Below are 17,242 nucleotides of genomic sequence, written 5' to 3'. Positions count from 1 at the left end.
CTGTCTGCAATGCGTCTACAATTAGACCTGCTGGCAAACGCCAAATAAATAAAAAGAACTAGGTTAGGAACGCTGAAGCTAATACATAATTTCTGAATACATCTCATAACGCTCACCTGACATTTTCATTAATGGCGGTAGTATCCGACGACCGGGCTTTCAGAAGCCAGTACATCGCTTCAAGTATTTCTCATTCGGTTTGGCATTTTACGTACACTACGTGTAAAGCAGTTCATCTCGCCCTTGTAGATGAAACAGCGGTTCGTATGTCACAACTGCAGAGCATATCTTCATTTAAAGTCGCCTCAAGTTACAACGTTAACCCGTAGCGACTGCCTGGTTGTGTGCGTAGAAGAAACGATGGCGGTTTATAGTACAAAGTACGGGATTACGAAAGCAACACGAAAGTGAGCTCCGCGGAATTCCGCAAGGTGGCGGAAGCGTTAGGAAAGGGAAAAATTGACAACAACCCGTATGTAGCACGAACCTACAAGGAAATCCATAGGGATTTCTCAGGAAGAAGGCTTCTTAGTTGACGAAAAATTCGTCCTGGTCCGGGGATCGAACCCGGGACCAACGCCTTTCAGGGGCGGTTGCTCTACCAATTGAGCTAACCAGGAAGCTACAGCCACTGGCAGCGCGAGGGCGAATTCATCGACAACTCTAAGCACATGAACACACAATTCAAATTAGTTCTGCGGAATTCCGCGACGGGTAGTTGTCAATTCTCCCTTTCTTCGCAACACGAAAGTACGGTCACTGTAACCCGGCTTAGTGTTCAGAAAAACAGCTCCACTGACTGGGAAACCTGGGCAGTTGCGAAGTACCGGTGTTCGCCCGTAGGGACGCACCAATAGCAATGCTCCCTGATAGCAATGACAGGACAGCGTCCTCTCATTGCTACAGACAGCGCCAAGCGCCCATCGCCGACAGCATCTATGGCTGAAACAGAGCTTTTTCCTCAGCGGCGTTGTCTCTCGCGGGCTAGCGCACGTTCTCGCGAGTTTTTCCTGAGCGAACGCGCCGCCTTATATGCCACTTGCTTTACTGTGACGGGCCACGACGACAGAAGACGCCGCCAGCCCGAGTGCCTAAGGTGCTGTGTTTAGAAAAATGTATTGTATCACAAACGGTTAACATCAATAACAATTTAACATGCCGCTTTCTTGCTAGAAATAGGTTCACGAGAAAGATAAAACATAACTCAGTAACATGCTTCGTACCGAAAAATCCGCAATGGGACCGTTGCAACCGAATTTTCAGTCAGATTCAATGGGTTAGCGCCCAGCGACCACATTAATTGAGCCAGTGTATCCAAGCTGGACCCGCCTGCTGCAGCGCTCAGCGCTACCGAATTCCCAGAAACGAACCTACCCAAGCCGGCGCCCCTCGCCCTCAGCGTGCATGCATTAACTGAATTCCGGCATCCCATTTTCCTCTGAATCGAGAATTGCGCAGCAGCGTGCATACGGTGGCGCGTTCATGTATACGTGCCGTATACTCGAAACATTAAAAATTCCGCCTCAGCTGTTGAAGCGAGGTTGGAATAAGGTTGAATCGAGGCCTGAATAAAGAACAAGGCTCGCAAATGGAGATGACTGCCTCGCACAGACCACGTGCGCTTGCTGTTGCTGCACCGCGCGGTCTCGAACACGTTACGCAATTAATGGAATCCCCGGCCTTGGAGAAAGCCCCTCCGCGCACTCAGGGGGGGGGGGGGGCTCCACCTCCCGCATATTGAGGGGGTGAGCGGGTCCATTTCTGACGCAACCCTGGCCTTGCAAGGATGAGCTCTCGCGAGCTCCTTCCTGCATTTGCTGCTAATGTCACTTCGTGCCTGCGCAGACACCTTCCCGTGCTCTGCGGTTAAACACGTGACTTTTAACGGAATGTACACACGGCTTCACGTTTGCAAATCGAGAAGCCTAATTTACATTCTTTTTTGTTCTTTCTTAATAGACACTTGGCGTTGGACGACCGCTTTCACTAACGGTACAGGTAGCACAATGAGACGAGTCCTGTTCTTATAAGAACAGGAGCCGTCTCAGTGTACTACCTGTACCGTTACGCGGAAAATGTGCGTATACGCACAGTTTTGGTGCACTTTCAGTTATCGGAGTCGTTTTCACAAGGGTGCCAACGATAAGAGCGTTTAGTGACGGATCTGTAGCACCTTTTTATTGGTATCTAGGATTCTCTAGACTTAGCCCTACTTATGGCACTATAGTGTCACGGACCTCTGAATCAAAAGCTTTCCGAATGACTGAGTGCGCTGATTTGAGCGTCGGCATCATAGGGCGTTAAGTCCTTGAAACCGTTTTACGTGATGAGACTTCTGTAACATTACGTTGATTGAGAGAAGAGATCCGGGAGCGAAGGAAGAAATGAGTGATATTTTGTTATTTTGTTAGGTGCGGGTGGGGTAAGTGCAGAACAATCATAGCTGCGGCAGCTTCATATTCTTTTATGCATGAATGTTAAAGAGCTTATGACGTTTTCGTCTCGAGTCGGAGCCATAAATTTCAACGTCGCGAACGAAATTCCCGGTTATGAAGCGGTCGTTAAAGATACATTGTTCGTGACCATGGGGTCCACGTTCAAAGGCTGCAGTTGCGTAGGCATTACATCAAAATGATTCTTTCTCCGCGGAATCACGGCCTGCTGCAGCTGTAAAACGAATCGAATGCATGTGCATGCGATTCTTTTTATTGCAATATTGGCTTCGCAATCGCTCACATTACCACCATTCAGCGCGCTGCCCATGCGCATGATTTCGTTGTCCACGCTCTACCACTACGCTCACGAAGCGGCCGGTTCACGGTTGCGTCACGATGAATACGAGGGAGGCAACGACGGCTACGGTGGTCTTCCAGGAAAAACGACTTAACATACCTTTGTGAAGGTATGTTACTTCACAAAGGCCTACGGCCTTTGTGAAGGAACATCATTAGTTGGTGGATATATAGGCTCGTAAATCTCTGCCGCGCAGCATATAATATGGACTTCGCGGAGAGAGTCTGCTGGGAAGCTTCTATAAGAGCTGAAAAATTACGCGAGCAAAATGCGCATGACACAGACGACCTGGCCGTCTCAACTAATCTTCGAACAGAGCCATTTCGCATAGTTTTGCAGGTCTCGTTGTGGGAAATTTTAAATCGCAATTCATTCTGCAAGATAACAACGATTGACGACCCGAACGCTTCTAGCCAAAGCCCGTGTTCGCAATCCTAACAGTGGCTACAGAAGTATCCGAAGAACTGCATCTGGTTACATCAGTCCATTTTTCCCGATTTTATGATGTTATGAGCGCCATTATAAAGGTACGCTCATTACATCCATCCATCAATCCATTCATCTGCCGTGATGAAAATGGCAGAAACACGGGCGGAGAAAGGTGGAAACATGTGTTATGGCACTCAAGAAGGTTTGCAACAAGTTTCCGTGGGTTATGCGACACTTGATCCTAATTTTCAAGACGTATGTCCGAGTTATCGTATCTGCTTTGGTGCTTATTTCTGGAAAACGACAACGCTCTGGCGTCTACCCGCTGCTGCTGTTCAATGAACCGCCGCTGTGCATGTGTGCGCGCGCGCCTGTGTGTACGCGCGTGGAGTTTGTGTGACTGGCTGCATGTTGTATGTATATGAGTACTAGATAAATGCGCAAATCGCACCATAGAGAGCGTTCGTGCCTAAACATTGCCCGCATTGTCTTCGAGAGTCATCCACAGTATGACAGATGGGTTGTGCCTCCTTAAGGTTTTTTTTTTTTATTATTTGTTCCGTACCTTATATACGGCAGAAAAAAAGTGACGTCCGCGTTGCCTACGGCCCACACGTGGGATATGGCTATGCTGGAGACCACAGGAACGATGACGAAGTACACTATGACACCAACCTTGACGTACTTTCTCGATATCCTCAAGGAATGCGACCCCTGCGGGAAGAAGGAAGCGATAAACAATGATAAGCAAACAGTACACCACGCGACACAAGTTTCCGAGCGCCAGCCGGAATTGAATATTCTAGATGGTTCGTCACGTAGGAAATTTTTTCCCGCCTACCGTAGCGCACAAGAGGAAGCGAGCGCGTTTAAAACTTGCGAAAGAGGTATCATCGTCCGTTTGAATGTTAATGCATCGCGTAAACAAAAAAAATAACAGAAGTACATATCTGCTCACGCGGCTGCCGCGTGCAGCGATACTCATTCCCGCGGGTTCGGCGACATGAGGCCCTTTTCATTGTCCTCATGGTTGAGCAACGCTGCCAGCACATGCACCCGGAAAGGTCGAATCCTAGACGAATTCATTACTAATTCATAACGCGTGCGTAGAGACGTTGCCTATTGGTTTACCTTGTCCAGATGGTTAGAGGATGTTAGACCTAGATAAGATGTGAAAAAGCCGCTGATATAGCACAATATCGGTCACCTTGCCAACTGATAACCGATCTTTTCGTTTTTTTTTTTTTCTCGTTGTCTTCGTATGCAAAGGTATCTATTGAATTTGTCGGTGGTTTATGGGTCTTTCGGCATGCTTACGCGTCACGTGAAGGCTGATCCAAGAAATGTGGGCAAGGAATCGAGACACGGTGCTCTCTGTGGCTGATTAACTCTGGCACGTGTAATCTGTGGCTTTGAGTCACGTCTGCGGTACCTTTGTCAGCGAATGTCTCGTGTAATCGACATTTCGCTCAATGCGTCGTATACTTCATATAAGCTCAGCGCGTCACACGGAATGCCGTGGTACATTATTACCACCAAAGTATCGCCAGAATTATGGGATGCGAGGCTTTGGATGACTAAAACTCGACCCATCTCCAAAGCGTCTATTTGACCTGCAGGTGTTTCACGTCGAGTCTGCTACGTACATTTTCTTATAGTATTCGCAGGATTGCATTCTAGATTTGCGTAATTTCAATAGCGAGCATGAAGCTATCGATGCTCTTTTTTTTTCTTACTGCGGCGTCAACCTGAAAGAAGCTTCTTGCCCACCTATCTAATTTCAACTCCCCGCCATTCCTACCAATACAAACAATCTCACATCATCATCGCGTGTGGGATAGCTGCATAGTGTCTAGGTGGGTTCTTGGCTCGTGAAATGGGACTATTTTTACGTGACATCCGTATTAGGCAACTATTGTCGATAGAAATAAAAAACTGTTTTTTCCCGGTTATATTAATTCTTATCATTCGTCTCAATGGCCAGATCTTGGAGATCTTGACAGATGTTGGCAGATCTTGAGAGAGACGTGTCGTAGTATCGCCAAATAAAGTAGAGCATGAACGGAAGATCAGTATAGTTGAATATACAGTCCACTGCCGAGATAACGTACCGACTACAGTTAATTGCTATTACATTTCAGAATTGCCTTAGTGATGTCAGCGTCGCTCCACCCGCATTATAGCCTGGATCAGCCTGAACGAAAATCCTCCTTTACGAAGCAACATACTCGACTGGAAGGAATCCTTACACTATACCGGCCTCTTATGGCTCGAATAGTATAAGCGCCCGTATTACCTAACGCTTCCGTTCTATTTGCATTCCTTTTTTCTAATCGTTACTTGTTCTCGCGAGACCACACGCTCAAGTCGTTTATATCGGACACCGAGTTGCACGAATTGCACGAATTGCACGAATTGCACGAATTGCACAACACTGAGTTGCACTGGGTTGCACGAATTTAGCTAGAATTGCACGAGAAGAATCAGACTGTATTACAGCTTAAGGAATCGCACTATAACATATAGGGCGCTTGATCATGCTTCATACGCAATTTCTAACTCGGCGCGTATTAAAAAAATGTTTTTTTTTACTATAACTGCTCTTAAAGTATGGTTTCAGGCTTTCAGCAAATAATGATGGGTAGGAAATAATAGCAGAAGCGGATGGACAATGCAAAAGTATACACAAGAGCTAAAAAAAAAAACTCTCCAAAATCGACGAATGGCTTTCTAACAGCGATCAACTACAAAATAATTCAGCTCACAGCTTTAAGCTTGCGCAGTAGGCAATGTTTATGCGTAGGAGCTGCTGACCGGGACGTGCAGCGCAAATTTAGTAACCACGTGCCAGGATTTTGTGCCTAGATTACTAAAGGAAAATTGTGTGCGATGTCAAGTGGGCGCCGTCGATGCATTGGCTAAGATAGCGTATGATTAATGAGCTCGGAACATACTTCAGCTTTCTTTTCTTGTGGTTGCCTTTTCCATGTTTATCTTTGTTTTCTATAATTAGTAATATTGCAATAAACCGTTTCATTATCCTATTTGGCTCTACTTCCCGAGCGCTTTCAAGGCATCAAAAGAAGGCACATCACGATGTAAATGCGAAAGCGAAGAGAAACTATACAAAAAGACATCGAGCGAACACACGCTTCAAAACAGAGTTATTAGAAAAAGCGTGCACAAATATTAACTGTGCCCCGTTTAACGTGCAGCCAGAGTCTAATAATAATTTTAATTGTTGGGGTTTAACGTCCCAAAAGCACGGTATAGTTATGAGGCCCGCCGTAGTAGGGGGCTCCGGAAATTTCGACCACCTGGGGTTCTTTAATGTGCAGCTAAATCTAAGTACACGGGCCTCAAACATTTGCGCATCCATTGAAAATGTGGCCTCCGCGGCCGGGATTCGATGCTGCGACCTTCGGGTCGACAGTAGAGCGCCATACACTCTAAGAAAAAATAGAGTATTTGGGGAGTGTTTCTGCCACACAACTATAATCGTCATCCACCTCGCGTACTTTCCTCGCGTTATCACCGCGGTCCCGGCACTTGCCGGTCACGGACGCCGCGAGCGTTATCAGCATGACACAGCATTCTTGATAGAAAAGTGACGAGAGCCGGGTTTTCAAGAAAGGAAACGCGAGCAAGCCAGATGACAATTATTGTTGTGTGGCAGAAATACTCCCCGAATACTCGATTTTTTCTTAAAGTGTAACCACTAGACCACCGTGGCGGGTACAGCCATAGTCCTTCAACTGACTCTGGAACAGCTAAGGTTTTTCAAACGAAGGTGGAAAAGTCTACGTGCGTGAAATAAGTGCCCCTTGTTAGCAGATACTTTCGGAAGCCTCCACTTTCTTTTACGTTTACAATTCAAACAGTAATATTTTATAGAAAAAACAACTATACCGGATAACAGGGGCGTAGCCAAGGGGGGGGTTGGGGGGGTTCAAACCCCCCCCGAAATTTTTCAGTTTTGCTTGCGTATATATACACGCACACATACAAACGCACGCACGAACATACATGAAGTATGGTTGAACCCCCCCCCCCCCCCACGAAAAAAATTTCTGGCTACGCCCCTGCCGGATAATGTTGCATTCATAAGCTTTGGCATAAGGCTTTAGCGCAAACTTGAAGACATCAGTTTTAAATATTTTACGCACTATGCTTCTCACGTTGCTAATCTCTTCGAACTTGATGAGGACACTCGGAAAGTTTCCAAATAAAAAAAAAATGCAACACGTGGCCCCCGACACCCGCGCCACATCACGTAATGCTACTCCGAAAAAAAAATGTTGTCGGCGAGCCAATTCCGATAGCCTCCTCAGACCCGAAGACCATCCACCATGGGCTCTACAAGGCAGTTCTGATTAACGAATGCGAAGTTACGCGAACGAACTCTCCCTTCTCCTTTTTTTTTCGTTTTGTTTAAGCGCTTCAGCTACATGCAAATGGACAAAGTAGCTGGCTCGTGAGATTTCTTGTCGCAAAAAACCGTTTTGTCGTAAAAAACCGCAAAAAGCCGGAACAAAGAGGTGTTGTTCTAAAATGACGTCGCAGGCCCTCGTGTTAGAACTGCATCCTGGATTTCCGTCTCAACTTTCGGTATTCAAAGGACACTTTTTATGTGTTTTTTCTCGTAAGTGGCGATACAATGGTGCGGACAAAATTGACGTCAACTTTTGAAATAACTGACAAAAACGGTGCGTTTACAGCATGGTCATTCATCTCCGTACGTGTCGGACGTTATATTAAGGATGATTAGGTGAAATATTGGCTTCCCAGTTCATTTCGAGAAAAAAAAGCTAATAAAAAAAGCAGGTGTCCAGGTTGATACTGTGGCACCGCGAATGCCATCTGAAACATGAAACAGATTTCATAAACGCTTGAAGAAAAGGCGGTTGGACAAAATTTGTATAAACATCAATGATCTAAAAATAGTCATATCTTCTTAAAATCACATTAGAAGGAAAGTTTCGTGCCTGTATTGATGTAATTTTGAAGTTGATCATTCGTGTTAATATGTAATAACTACATCTCGTAGCGCAAAAGCGGGCCTCGTTTTCGAAATAAAGCGTTGTGTGAAGTCACAGCTGCGTAAGACCCATATTTATCTTGCGTCTGAGCTTGAGCTGCATCAAGTTTATGCTTTGGCCCCATCGCTCTCAGTAAGGAACTGGCGCTACTTCATGCCTTTCCTGAACTTGCAGAGCGGCAGCCATGCTGCGTATGATAAGCGAACCCCCCCCCCCCCCCCCCACACACACACACACTCTTATGTGTGGTTCATACGGTGTCCAGCTGGATGTGTTCGTGAAGAAGATATAGGATGTTTCATGACAAATGGCAAGAAATAGCCAACGAGCGCGACAGGTCTTCGTAGTCAGCCTGGGATCACCATGGCGGTGGCGTCGTGGCCGGGCTGCGTTGCGTGCAATGAACACTTTTGTAAAGCTGACGTTCCTTTCCATAGCCACACTTATGGCGACATTGCCGGTGTCAGAGTCGGTGTGGATTATAATCGTTTGCTTCTCTTATGATGTGAAAATTGTAGAAGTGGTTTTAATGTTGAGCCAACGCAAGAGGCAAGCTCCAGGATGCACAGCTAGCACTCCGTCTTCATTAAATTAACTCGATTACTTGCGCCGTCTATACAGTTAACAAGTGTTCAATGAATGGATCACACTCGGGAGTGGGTACAACTTATTTGAAACCTGTTTTTCAGGTTAACTTATATAGGCTGCCAGGGAAATACTCGAAAGCTGAAGTCACATAATGCGATATTGCTCTCTTCAGGTGCCGAACCTTTCGAGGGTTTTCCAATGGGATTTGAACGCTTAGCAGCTATATAGTTCTGCACATTTGGTAATATACTCATCAATGTAGTTTCTTTGTGGGTGCCTGTGCAGGTTGTAAAAGTGGCCCTGAATGATTCCTGTTTACGCTTCCCCGAGTTCGAGCTCTTAGGTATATCTCTTCATCGTGGCATTATAATGTCCGCAATGCAATGAGAGAATATGGAACTCACATTCGAGCTTGAAATGTCCACATATGGCACTCTAAACAAATGACTGGCGAAATATATGACAAGGTTTGAATTATCTATTGTTACAAGCGCCTGTAGGTGCTATAGTTCGGGTCTGGACGTTCATTTTAGTACCATCGAGTGATATGGGCGTTAGCGAAACAAAAGGCTGCAGTCCGTATTCACAGAAATCTCGTATGCTAGAATTATCCGTTAAGATATGTAATTAGCCAATCGCTGAGCTGAGTGCTTTTTAGAGAAGGCAAGAAAGCCAATGGCAAAGCCAACTTACGAGCGAAGAAAAGATTTGTGAATTCTGTACAGCTATAGGTTTACGAAATATTGCTGCTGGCTCTACTCGGAAACACAAGTACCACAACTGCTGTTTAAGGAAATAGTATTGCCGCGTCTCTAACGCAGTGAAGACGGGGACGATGCAAATATACATTAGAGTAAGGAATGCGCTAAAAAGGAGAACACTACAACTGCATTAAGAGACCGTTTCTGGTTACTGTCCCTCGGTCAGTGCCCTACGACCAGTGTTTTGACGACATTGCGAAAATATAAACTGCTGTGTGAAACGATGAATTTAAAGCGTTCTCCTTTGAGGTTCTATGCGATTGTAGACGTTTAACATAGGTTTCAGATAGTAATCAATATCTCTTTTAGATTCGGTACTTCGCAAGCAACTTTACAAATACCCTAGTGGCCTATACATAGACAGTATAGTCATGTGATGCATGCGTCACGTTGTGAAATATCCTGCTCGACGCGAGCAACCTAGCCTATTCGGTTGCTCTAGAAATTCAAAGCCTTGAAATCCGCAGACAAAACAACTCATCGCATGCCGCCAGTGTGTTAGGTTTGCACTAGGTTTACGCTAAAACTAAGGTAAACCTTAAGGTTAAGGTACCGATACCTGTGTTTCCACGCATCTCGCTACAGCCTGTTTGGATCGTCATTCCCGCGAAATGTCAAAAGCGCAATAGTCCCATCTTTACCATCATTGCGTCTCATCTCATTCAAACTAAAGGGTCGGACTCCGGGTGGGGCACAGCCCAGAAACATCAACACCAGTCGCCAACATGCTTTTCGACACGTCCGTAAGACCTACGTTGACCGGAGTCAAAGCAAACGCAAACGAACGCATGGCTGGTGACCTGCGTTCAGTTCGCTTTTATATCGTGACCCTCACGCGAACAGCGACCGTGCCCGGCTTCATTCTTCGTGCCCATAATACATCAAGGGACTGTGACGACAATGCCGTTCAAAGAACAACTCGTCAAGGAGCGGCAAGCGAACCGCGAATAGTGTGCCTTTGTGTTCTTCGTGCCCACAAAAGAAAGCGGCATTTGCCCAAAGGATTCGGTCGGGGCTTCTTTTCTCAGCGCGGACACAAAGGTGGATCGTAGATGCGTACGACTCGTGAGCTGGGTCATGCTCATCATGAGCGCCACCCTCCTGGGTCGTATATGTATAGTTCACGCTCGACACCCCTGCACAAGCGCGCCGCTTGATGCATTAGCATTCGAAAGACGCGTGGAAACAACTGGACGAGGACTAATTTCAGGGCCGTCGGAGTGGCATAAATGCTAGAGCCCATAGCTCCCGGTTGTGACCGATAGGCAGCATTCTGATATGGCTAGCTTATTTGGATTTGGTTCACAAAAAATGTATTTAAATCTTAGATCAACATCTGTCGATAAAGGGATCAAGCTTTACGGGGCACGTTTTTAAGCGAATGCCACGTTTTCCGCATGCGTCCGAGCAACGTAATTACTGTCGTTTGATGTTGCCTTTTGCATAGCTTACCAATGTCTATTAGTAATTTAGGTGGACCGTATGCGAATGTAGCAAAGCGTTGGAACCCTGCAATAATGGGTCATCCTCTCGAGCGCCTTCTAGTGGGTCGTCCTCTTCGGCTCTTCTCTAGAGCACGCCCCTCGTGCTGCGAGTCTGCGTTCCGTCTCGACTGTCGCCGTAGTGCATCGTCGCTCAAGGGTCGTCAATAAACGCCTTTACAATGTCAACAAATTTAAAAAAAATAAAAAATATCCTTACTGTGAATTGCGAAACAGAAACGTAGTTTTCTGTGAGTCTTGCTACTCCCCGGGGATCAGCAGGTATCAGCGGTTATCAGCAGAATTTACCTTCGTTGTCTTCTTTATTCTTCTTTTTTCCAGAAAATTACAACTGGCGCTACGATATTACCGGTTCGCATTAGGTTTATTTGCCCCGTCACTGCTGCCGAGAGCCAGGTGTGATTTGTTTATCATACAGTCGTTTACTTCAGCAGCGATTCTTTTGTCCAGACCGATTGAATGATGATCACGCTGTAAGAATACCACATAGAACCGAATACTAAGCGAACGGTATCTTACCTAGTATCCGTGTCTCGTTGGCAGCGTTTTCTGCCAGCATAATACATTTAAAAAGCGTAAAAACGTTCAAAAACTTGTCCATCTTTTTCTTTTACTGCTAAGTACGCCACTTGTCCATAAAATACAGAGCTTTAAAGCACACCAATAAAAGAATCGTTCCCAGTTTCCGTGTTCTTGGTTTGAGGGCCGTAATAAAACCGTAAGAATGAAAACGCAAACCTTCACCTAATAGTTCATTTCATTATCCTCTAGAAAGAACTACGTCTTTATTTGAAAGTGTTGTGACGAAAAAGAGAGTGAACGCGACTCTTTAAAGAGAGTCATAAAGGTGGTGCGGCAGGACTCGCTGAAAAGAGTAACACATACTCCTTTTTGTTTATTAGATTGTGTATCACAGTCTGCATTGGCCCAATATTGGCCCGGCGTAAAAGCTGCTTGAATGAACAAAATTCACTAATTCATAAGGCCGGGTAAAAAAATTTCAAATAAAGACGTAGTTCTTTCTAGAGGATAATGAAATGAAGTATTAGGTGAAGGTTTGCGTTTTCATTCTTACGGTTTTATTACGGCCCTCAAACCAAGAACACGGAAACTGGGAACGATTCTTTTATTGGTGTGCTTTAAAGCTCTGTATTTTATGGACAAGTGGCGTACTTAGCAGTAAAAGAAAAAGATGGACAAGTTTTTGAACGTTTTTACGCTTTTTAAATGTATTATGCTGGCAGAAAACGCTGCCAACGAGACACGGATACTAGGTAAGATACCGTTCGCTTAGTATTCGGTTCTATGTGGTATTCTTACAGCGTGATCATCATTCAATCGGTCTGGACAAAAGAATCGCTGCTGAAGTAAACGACTGTATGATAAACAAATCACACCTGGCTCTCGTTTTTATTTGAAATTTTTTACCCGGCCTTATGAATTAGTGAATTTTGTTCATTCAAGCAGCTTTTACGCCGGGCCAATATTGGGCCAATGCAGACTGTGATACACAATCTAAGAAACAAAAAGGAGTATGTGTTACTCTTTTCAGCGAGTCCTGCCGCACCACCTTTATGACTCTCTTTAAAGAGTCGCGTTCACTCTTTTTTTCGTCACAACACTATCCGACGAGAGTATAGTGACCTCATAAGAGAGTTTACGTGTCTCTTTAAAAAGAGTCATATACGCGTCAAGTCACGACTCACAAAAGAGTCAAGGAATTTTTTTACTGTTCTTTGAGTGTGGTAAGAACGTTCTCCGACGCTATAGGGTTATAGGAGGATGTCTTATGAGTGCCTGTAAGCCCTACGGTACTTAAGGCAATACCATAGCGGCAATGACTCTCATCATCTCGCAGTGTTTCCGTGCTCATGGAGCAATTCGCGCAGCTGAAACGATATCTTAACCTGGCACACTTAATGCAGAGCGGTAATACCATAGCGCGAACGGTACGTCATTACAGGCACTGCTAAGACTCCCCTTTGTCCACACAGTGAATTTCGTGGTATAGCCTTTCAACTAACGCACAATCAACGAAACCGAGATGGGAGCAAGCAGCCGGAGCTAAGTACTACAATAGCTGCACTGCTTCGTGCTCTTCCGGTAGAGAGCCCGCGCATCCAAAAGTGGCGGCGAGTAGCGGCCGCATGAAGGCATGACTTCACGGAAAGCCCACGCACAAAGACATCGTGTCGAAACACGCCGCACGGCACGTTCATGCTTCGCGGACGACTTTGTGCGCTTGTGCATCGGGCGTCCCAAAACGGGCTGCTGCCGCTCTGGCTCGCTGCCTCTTTCCTGCCCACACACGCGACTTTGTCTTTTTTTTTATTTATTTTTTGTTCGAAGGTAGCGTTACCTGCTGGGTGACCGACTGCATGTCGAGAGACCGTCACGGCTCCGCAGTGCGTCGTCACGAGGAAGAGGAGGAGGAGGCGGAGTCCAGGAGAAAGCCGGCGAGGGTAGCGGAAAGTCGCGGAGGACGAAGGTCGCTTCCACCGGCGGCGGCGTGAACCAGGAATGAGTCTTGAAGCAACGCCGGTCTGTCGCTGGGCCCACGCAGAAGCCAAAGCAGGCTTCACCTCGGCTCGTGACAAAGGATGACACGCGGAGACGCCTTCTTCTTCTTTCTCTTCTGCTTCTTCATATACGCGTATTCGTCCCGTAGTAGTCGTACTCTTGACCGCTTTTGTTGTGAGTCGCACGAAGCGCAAGCTTGCTGACCTGCTCCGGCCTTCTCTGTTTATTTTTCCCGTCGGAGTTGGGTGTGCCTTGCTCAAAGGCGTGGTTGTGACCTGCTCTTTTTCAGCGAAACCTTGTGTCCGCCTAGTCTAATTGCTTCGAGCGGCGGTCTAAGGAATCTACGCTACTGCTTTATTCCTTTGCGCTGATATAACAGCTAGGGCTTGCGACATAAGATGGATGCCTTCTTTAATCAGGGATTTTGAAAGAATAACTTAGACCTGTAGGACCTATTGATGCTTTACTTCTTTCTCCGTAATCATCGACAATAATATTAGTGATTCCCCGCAAGTGGCGTTGAAGCGGCGGCATTGCGTTTCTGAGCTCGAGGCTTCGGGTTCGTATCCGGCTGCGGCGGCAGCGTGTCGATGAGTGCGTGCGAGAAAGAGAACGAAGGAAAGACAGAGTGGTTAACCAGACACACGTGCGGTTTGCTAACCTGCACTGGAGTGAGAGATAAAGGAGTGACAAGTCAGATAATATGGAAGAGAGGTCGTGCGCAGTTGCGGGAGAACGTCAAGATTACAGCCAGCCGCAGAGACCCGCAAACTACGCTACCAACGCCATCAACGCACATAGCCATGACCCAAAAATCTCGACTTCCCAAAACGACCTCGAGTCCAGTCGGTTTAGTAACATCCGGAGTGGGCATCGCTGGACATCATAACGAGTGTAAGCGCACAGGATGTGTCCAGTGGTCTCTTCGGTGGTCGGCGATTGAACCGCGATACTCGGCTGCGCGTGTCTGCTGGCGGTGAGGGCGAGAACATTCGTGACGCATGGTGACTGCATGAGGCAAACATTCGTTCAGTCTGTGGTTCTGGGTGGCGCCGGCGGAGCTTTGCAATCCATCGTAACGCACGCCCGTCACCTCCAACCACTTCTCGCGGCGCGCCACGTGAAAGCAGTGTTTTTTGAAGCCATGCCAAGCAGCGCTCCGCCGGCACCACCAAGAACCACACATTTAACGGCTGTCTACCGGATGCAGTCACCATGCGTCACGAATGCAGTCGCCCTCATCAGCACCCTCACCGCCGGCACACGCGAGCTTCAATCGCCGAGCACTGCACATGTGTCCACCATTCCGATGCTAAACGAGCATTTCTTATTCAGTGCAAGCTCCATGCAGAGTCGACATAATTAATTAGCATTTGGACAATTGTGTGTGCCAAAACGTCAAAAGTTGATCACGTGCATGAGGGGGACGTTTCTGAAAACCACCCATAAGAGAGTCTAATATTCGGAGCCAGCCACTTCTGTTCTCTTGCGGCGCCGGTCGTTCAAAGTGAGATTGTAACCACGAGAGTTCCTTCCTGGGCAGAGTTTCTTCATAGGGCAGCGTCGTCGGCAAATTGTTTAATGAATAATATCTGGGGTTTTACATCTCAAAATTACGCTATGATTGTGATGCACGCTGTAGTGAAGGACTCCGGAAATTTAGACTATACCTAAATCTAAGTACACGGGCCTCCAGCGTTTCGCCTCCATCGATATGCGAACGCCGTGGCCGGGAATGAACCGCTACCTACGGGTCAGCAGCCGAGCACCGTAACCACTGGACCATCGCGAAGGCTGGCTAGTTGTTTACTAGTAATACAGGTGTTTCCTGGCAGGCACTGAAATAAAATATCGTGTCCTTTTGCTGGAGCTTATCTCCTGTACCAATGCAACTTATTAACACATTCGAAGAGCCTAATAGTTAACTCTGTAAAATATTAAGATGTCCTTGTAACGTAAAATCAGCGTCAAAAGATTAGAGACCACGAAATACAAGAACAAAAAAAATTGGCGAAGCTTACACTAAGTCGCGCAAGGCTCAAACAGCGAAACTGGACGATTCTGAAGTCTAATCTAGTTGCTTCTGGGTTGTTGCTAGGCTTAGCTAGGCTAGTCACAATACGGATGTCCAAACTCCAGAATAGAGCGTTCGCACCTCTCATAGACCTAGGGGCACGTCGTCGTTGGCTTAGCGCTTCCATTCCTTCGGGTTCTTCTCGTAGCCGCCGTTGCCTTTCCCGTTCCCTATAGTATGGCAACTTCGCACTAGTCGTGCCAAGTCTTTCTAGCCTTTTATGTCTTTATTCTCATTATTATTGCGATAGCGATTATATGAACACTCTAGGCTGGTTTCTGCCGCCGCCGTCGCCGTCGGTCGACGCCGTCATGTCCCGGATATGTATGTATATATAAATAAAAGCCACAAAGAAAAATAAATCAGAAGGAAAAATTTCCGAAGAGCACCACCGGGATTCGAACCTTCCACCCCTCGCTCCACAGCGCACTGCCTTAAACAACTCGGCCACGCGCCTCTTTCTTTTTCTTTTTTTTTTTTGCTTTATTGCCTGTTTCCAGACACGAATTACATCATCAAGCGCATAGACGAAATAACAACAAATGGTGTCAGTCCTACTGGACGGACATCAATTTTAAAATTCCTTGAGCACTGTCTAGGGTCGAAATTTGTTGAATTACAGAAAACGCAGGAGTTTGCACCTGAGTGGTTATCGAGGGTCGGCCACCCGCCTCCGGCTGTTTAGCATAACAAAGGCGAGCTATTTATATACATCATTTAACGATAACAGGACGTAGAGCTCGGAGGTGCTTCAGCGTGTGTAGTACCACCCGCGAGATTGACCGAAGGGCGCGCTTAAAGCAATGCTCCTACATTTTTCTTCAGACGCGCACTAAAAGGTGTCCCTTTTTTGTAGCCACTAATGATGTGGAACGCCGAGTAAACGCTCTAAGTAAACGTATCGTCTTACGCCACCTCGCGGCAGGAGACGCGGAGCGGTCACTCCGCGCGCCTCAGTTTTAAAGAAAAAGATGTCTAAGCGTGTTGGGTTGTAGCGCGCTGCTCAAACACGAAGAAGTAACAACCGCAACAGTTAGTTCGCGCTCGTCTGTGTGTACCTGTGCGTTCTTTTCGAGTGTCCTTCCTTGTGTTTGAGCAGTGCGCTGCAAGTGTCGAGCTGTGACCGTTGTTAGTTCGCGGTCGTCCTTTGTGTGTTCTTTCCGCCAGTCCTTTGCGCTCTAGCGGCGCGTTGCAAGTACTGAGCTGCTTGCCGTTCTTTGTGTGACATTCTAATTTGTTTCTATCACATTCATTGCTTCGCCGTTGCGGCGAAACTGTGACTTTTTCTCTCTATTTCTCTCTCATTAATGAACCAGTGGTGAGTAGTAGGATTTCCTCCTCCTTACCCTCCTCCTCACGATCATATCTTTGCTCCTAATGCTCACTTCACTTTTCCACCTCCTTGCTACACTATACTATACAAAGCTATGCTGTGCTCTGCTAGCGTGCCTGGAAAGCCGAGTGGTTAGGACGCTCGCCTTCGGATCGATGGCAGGCTGGTTCGAATCCTCGTGAAGCATTTTTTTTTTCGGCAAT

The 17,242-nt window shown here is 46.6% G+C and overlaps 1 non-coding gene across 1 annotated transcript; it reads right to left on the bottom strand.

Annotated features, from left to right (window-relative positions):
- Window positions 1-546: 546 nt before the first annotated feature.
- Window positions 547-620, bottom strand: Trnas-uga (transfer RNA serine (anticodon UGA)). Its single transcript has one exon. It is a non-coding gene; the product is annotated as a tRNA-Ser (tRNA).
- Window positions 621-17,242: the final 16,622 nt, after the last annotated feature.

This window comes from Rhipicephalus sanguineus, chromosome 2 (assembly GCF_013339695.2).
Source record: "Rhipicephalus sanguineus isolate Rsan-2018 chromosome 2, BIME_Rsan_1.4, whole genome shotgun sequence".
NCBI classification, from domain to species: Eukaryota; Metazoa; Arthropoda; class Arachnida; order Ixodida; family Ixodidae; genus Rhipicephalus; species Rhipicephalus sanguineus.
The sequence above is the reverse complement of the archived record's forward strand: the minus strand, read 5'-3'. Positions and strand labels throughout refer to the sequence as shown.